The sequence below is a fragment of the Mizuhopecten yessoensis genome, unplaced genomic scaffold (genome assembly GCF_002113885.1).
Source record: "Mizuhopecten yessoensis strain PY_sf001 unplaced genomic scaffold, ASM211388v2 scaffold716309, whole genome shotgun sequence".
Classification (NCBI taxonomy): Eukaryota; Metazoa; Mollusca; class Bivalvia; order Pectinida; family Pectinidae; genus Mizuhopecten; species Mizuhopecten yessoensis.
The window spans coordinates 729,157-735,269 of NW_018480052.1; the positions used below are offsets into that span (position 1 = coordinate 729,157).

At 34.8% G+C, this 6,113-nt stretch overlaps 1 protein-coding gene across 2 annotated transcripts in view; it reads right to left on the bottom strand.

The window, feature by feature from the left end:
* LOC110442897 (protein Wnt-10a-like) overlaps positions 1–4,472 on the bottom strand; it is a 50,485-nt gene extending 46,013 nt beyond the window's left edge. For both annotated transcript variants that reach the window (XM_021486760.1, XM_021486758.1), the window contains exon 1: positions 4,081–4,472. The gene's annotated coding sequence lies outside the window, so the exon portion shown is untranslated. The remainder of the gene's footprint in view (positions 1–4,080) is intronic.
* Positions 4,473–6,113: the final 1,641 nt, after the last annotated feature.

Genomic DNA, 6,113 nt, shown 5'->3' on the forward strand with positions numbered 1-6,113 from the left:
ATACTGTCAAAAAGGGATTGTCAAATGTTAGTTCATACCCGAAATTGTACTTTGTTTTGCAAATTGCTATGATGTAATATTTTAAAATCTAATTTATTTTTTGTGCGTCAGTCACATTTGTCAAAAAATTAGCTAATAAACTAGTTTGAGAATTGTACGAAATTAATATAAAATACGTTTGCGATTTCCGTATTGATTTATTTTTGGTAAATGAATTTTTCTACTGAAGTATTATAATTTTATATTTATCTTGGATTCACAGAACTCTTTGTTTCATCATTCAAAAAAGAACTTTTACTACTACAATCATTTCTAAAAAAAAATGTGATTTCGTAAATAACCTGCGAGTTGTTTTAAAAAAAGTGTTTTTTATAAATAAGATCAATATGTTAAAAAATTGCAGCAATCAAACGTAATATAAACGTGGTTTCTAAAGCATAACAGTTTGTTGAAGTCGCCTAAACGAATACATACTCGGTCGATATGTTTTTCTTGTGTTGATAAAGTCATGAATGGTCGTCATAAACAGGTTAGAACTAACTGAATAAGGCCTTGTGTAGTCCTGTGTGCTGAACTTCAGCTGTATCAAACGTTTTTGTCTCATTGACGTGTTAGGTAAACTTACAATTTTAACAAGATGTAATTGAATTAGGAATATCTTATAGTGTACAATCTACGGTTAATCATTGTGAATTCCTTGACATGTGCTAGTTTTGATAATTATGAAACGTAAATGATTTATTCCGATGTGTGTACCGGAGGAACTCGATACAGTCCGGATCGTTAGGTACATCACATGTTTGATAAACTGGACCCACATGTAATCCTTTACAAATATTTGGCCAGTGGTCTCATCAGACCTGTATATAACCTGTCCACATTCCAGTCTGGCCAATATGAGTGTCACACACTGGTGTGAAGATACCCCTATCGACAATATGTCAGATGAAATATGTCAGAAACACTCGCTGAAGGACACATGCGGTAAGCTATGCTATCGCGAGAATTCAGTGTGAATATGTAAGTGCGTGGTAAAACCGTCATATAGCTTTATGTTTAGAAGTGACATCATCGACTACTTTCTATATGAATTGTAACTAACTATAAACATGTCATCATTAAGTAAACTTTTCTGAATAATATATACTTTGACATAGCCCTGTATCTGTTCTATGTGAGAATCAAAATCAAATATCACAAATTATAGATATAAAGGGAATATAGGTAGATAAAAAACTACCTATTGATGTAATGAATTAGAAATTATGGTTAAATTTTATGATTTACCCTCTTTTTCAATTTGTGATGTTCTTTTTTTAGTTGTCTGCAAGATTCCCGGTGACGTTTTTTGTATCAATTTTGAGTTCCGTTTAAACTTTCAGTATCGATTGTGACGTCCATACCGATTTTGAATTCCAATATCGTTCTTGTACGCTGACGCAGCGGTTTATATATTTTTCTCAACTTTTTATCGAGTTCCTGCGCGTTTAAGACAGAACTGTCCAGGGTAAGAAAAGGGTTGAATACATTCTATCTTACACCCCATTTTACGTGCGTGGCGTAACAGCGGGTTTATAATGAAGTGACGTCAGGAAATCGGGAACACTCAGACGCAACGATGCGAAAATTGCGACAGTTTCGTGGGTTTTGAGATAATTCTGATGATGAGAAAGAGAGAAAAATAACCCTTCATATTTATGGATGTGGAATAGGGAAATGTTTACAAATTGGGCAAAACCCTGACAAGCCTCTGGTTTTCACAAAATTTGAACACCCCTTGGTTGGAGTTCCCCTATCTTACTTTCCTGGGCATGTTGTATGTTGCTGCTCTCTCGATTTATTCGATCTATTGAAAATAGTTTTGGATTGAATAAGGCATGGATTGTAAACGGTGTTTTTTTCCATAGGAATTCAAAAACATTGGCAATCTTTGTCGGGGTAAATAACCCGCTATGTAACCTACACCGCTTCAGTTTGTTTTGGATTACAAATCTAGTTTATAGGTTCATAAATAAGATTAAGATAATTCCATGTTCATTTCAACAATGGCAGATGTTGACATTCAGACAATTTACTCACTATACTGGTGAAGTTATTTCTAAAATCGCATTTCCTTCAACAGAAAGGTCGAAGATAATCACATTTCGATAATACTTAGCAACCACGTTTAGGACGTAGCGTACACGATCGTGTTTGCCTCTGACCTGTCAAACACCAGCAGACCTACTTGTTAGTACTGAAGTTAAATGCTATACTGTTTGTATCTTCAGCTGAAATTATAGACTTATCAAGCTAATTGAACAACGTATATACAAATGACACAATTAAAAGTGAACGCGTTAACTTCCATGCTATTGTTTAATTGACGGTATTTATATATTTTCTTTAATAAACGTATTTCAATCTATGGAAAATAAGGTTTGCACCGTAGATAGTAATCCTTTTGTTGTCCTAAGTGGTCAAATATTCGGACGATACATTACAACTTAATTTATTGGAATGCGTATCAAATTACTAACACCATAAGCATTAAATATGGCCGAAAGTAACACTTACCATAGGTGACGTAATCAAATAAATGAAACGACGTTCATACGACTTGTTCAACGGTTAAAAAAAGGACGTTCATACGGCTTATTATATGAATAAGAATTGACGACGTTCACACTCCCGGCGGTATGGATAAAACATAAGTACGTTCACACGGCTTGTTGTATATATAAGAATTAACGACGTTCATACACCCGGCGGTATGGATAAAACATAAGTACGTTCATACGGCTTATTGTATGGATAAGTATAAACGACGTCCATACTCCCGGCGGTATGGATAAAACATGGGTACGTTCATACCGCTTATTGTATAAATAAGAATTAACAACGTTCATACTCTCGGCGGTATGGATAAAACATAGGTACGTTCATACGGCTTATTGTATGGATAAGTATAAACGACGTCCATACTCCCGGCTGTATGAATAAAACATAAGGGCGTTCAAACGAACGTTTTTACGACGTGTATACGTCCGGTTGTATGGATAAGTATTAACGACGTTCATACTCTCGGTTGTATGGATAAAACATAGGTACGTTCACACGGTTTATTGTATATATAAGAATTAACGACGTTCATACTCCCGGCGGTATGGATACAAAATAAGTACGTTCATATTGCTTATTGTATGGATAAGTATTAACGACGTCCATACTCCCGGCTGCATGAATAAAACATAACGAACGTTTTACGACGTGTATACGTCCGGTTGTATGGATAAGTATTAACGACGTTCATACTCTCGGTTGTATGGATATGTATGATACCGTTTATACTGGATAAGAATTAACGACGTTAATACGACTGGATAAGTATATAAAGACGTACATTAACAGGATTGCACCTGGTTATATGGATGTTACACCCTGGTTATATGAATGTTACACCTGGTTATATGAATGTTGTACCTGGTTATATGAATATTAAACCTGGTTATATGAATGTTACACCTGGTTATATGAATATTAAACCTGGTTATATGAATGTTAGACCTGGTTATATGAATATTACACCTGGTTATACGAATGTTACACCTGGTTATATGAATGTTACACACTGGTTATATGAATGTTACACCTGTTATATGAATGTTACACCTGGTTATATGAATGTTGTACCTGGTTATATGAATGTTACACCTGGTTATATGAATATTACACCTGGTTATATGCATGTTATATCTGGTTATATGAATGTTACACCTGGTTATATGAATGTTACACCTGGTTATATGAATATTACACCTGGTTATACGAATGTTACACCTGGTTATATGGATGTTGTACCTGGTTATACGAATGTTACACCTGGTTACAATACTCTCTGTGAGTACAGAATATGCGCTTTATGATAAAAATTATGATGAGAAATAGTTTAAGCATAGAAAATGACCGGACATTGTACAAACAAGGAAAGGGCAGACTGAATGTTGAGCTAACAACAAGTAATATAATTATGATAAACGCTATAATTTTTTGTTCTTGGATTTGAGAAAGGATATTAAAATAAATGCAGTTAATACATACCTGGAGACCTCCGATGTGTTGGTTGCCTCTACACTGTCTCCGCCCTCTGTACCAGATGGACAGCGTCTGTGTAATCTTACTTTAGGCTCACACCTGGTCCCACGTGCTGACAATGCATTGGTACTGGTGTGTCGCCGCGTCAATGACAGAGGCTCAAAATGCTTGTCATTGCGGTGTGGACACTTGGAGAAAAATAAACATCAGGCTATATTTTCTTTTTCGTGTAAACGTTTTTCTGATCTAGTTTGGAATTCAGTGTCAATTTCCAATAGACAAGCGCAGTGATGACCCAGAGGAGGCCTGGGTGGTGACTTTCTGTTATCATTTGTTTCACGGTTTGCAAACAAACACTTGGACGATCTGGTAGTAGAATAGGCAGAGATGACAGCGACGCTGACCGACACACTGGACTGTAATGTAACAAAAAGCCAATATAATAAGCACGTGTTCTATTTATTGTTGTCTGTTTTGTAATGGTAGAATATCAAAATAACACACTACACAGCGCATCAACTACAGTAAACAGTGTGTGTCGGTAGCTGTGCAGCTTTGGTTTCGCCAGTAGTGTTTTGGGGGTCAGGATATACTTTTTTTAATATTTTTTTTACCTCGAATCATGTTGTTGTTATTATTTGTTTGATGCGAAAAGACAACAACAGTTACTGAATAAACAAAGACATGATGACATTAAACTTGAGACGTAACAAGGTTCAATACACAAACGCGCTAAATTCCCAAATTTTCCTATATTTGTTCATATCCAATTTCGTAAACTTAACAGACCGTTATCAATCTTATAAAGCTTAGAGTACAGAGGTTTCAACATTATTTGTGTGTTTTATATGCTTACTAGTTTACAATAAACACCTGTTTATCTATCTATGTGAACGAGTAAATGATGAATATTCATTTATCAGTATATGTGTACGAGAAATGATTAACACTTGTTTTTTTGTAAATACACAAGCATATTCATTAAGGGCAAAATCGCTTGCCATCCTTAGAAATATGATATTAAAAGACAAACAAAAGCACATTTGTTCCTTTGTCTTTTCGAGAAAAATAATCATTGGTGATCAGCTATAAAGTAGAACAAATGTCTCCTATTTACAAATGTTCGTGATTGCCAGTATCTGTCGACCTCAAATAACAACCTCTGGCATATGACTGAGCAATCTCCGTGTTTAACTTTCAAATTCCTTGGATTTATACATTCTGATAAAAGCGGCCTCCGAGCTTTGCTCTGACACGTGTAATCCCTTTTATCATTGATTTAAGCTTTTTGATTCAGGTAAAATTTGACTGTCTTCTTCTCTATATGCATACACTTCCGAGCAGAGGGTTCCGTTAGAGATAGACTAGACGTGATAATAGGGAGTAAGTATATAGCTAGCTAGGTGACACGGGTTTATCAAATGTAGATACAATCAGAGGAAACATACCCGCTCGCTAGGTTTACTATATTGCGTGTGTGACGATTTAGTATTGATTCACCGAGAAGTTCATTTATTTCGTGGTAATTATTCGCCGACGTGGATTGGTACGCATCAACTCCTTCGTGGTCAAGTACTTTTAATGTAGAATATTGAGTAAATCACCATTAAAGCATACTTGTATAAAAATTACATGATACATACAATAGAATACACATATCACAGCGTCAATATACAAAAACATCATGACTCCATATCAATATGATAAAATAATAATCACAGAGTTGACACCAAAGCAATATGAATAAAATTTATTTCAAGAAAAAGAATTAAGCATATCATATTTTAAAATGTAATTATCAAAAATGTTATTTAAAAAACACCCAATTGTATTTTAGTTAATTACTGAAAAGCGACTTTCATATTGCAATGATTTGAAATCAACATCTGTGACTCTGCTGTTAAATAAAAATCACTTGTTAATTTTGAATCAGGATACACATTCATTACGTCAAGAGTTTCCTTTACCAGATTAGCGCAATTGCCGAAACTTAAAGATCGTGAGTTAACACGAGTAAACTAATGTTTTCATTTGTAAGG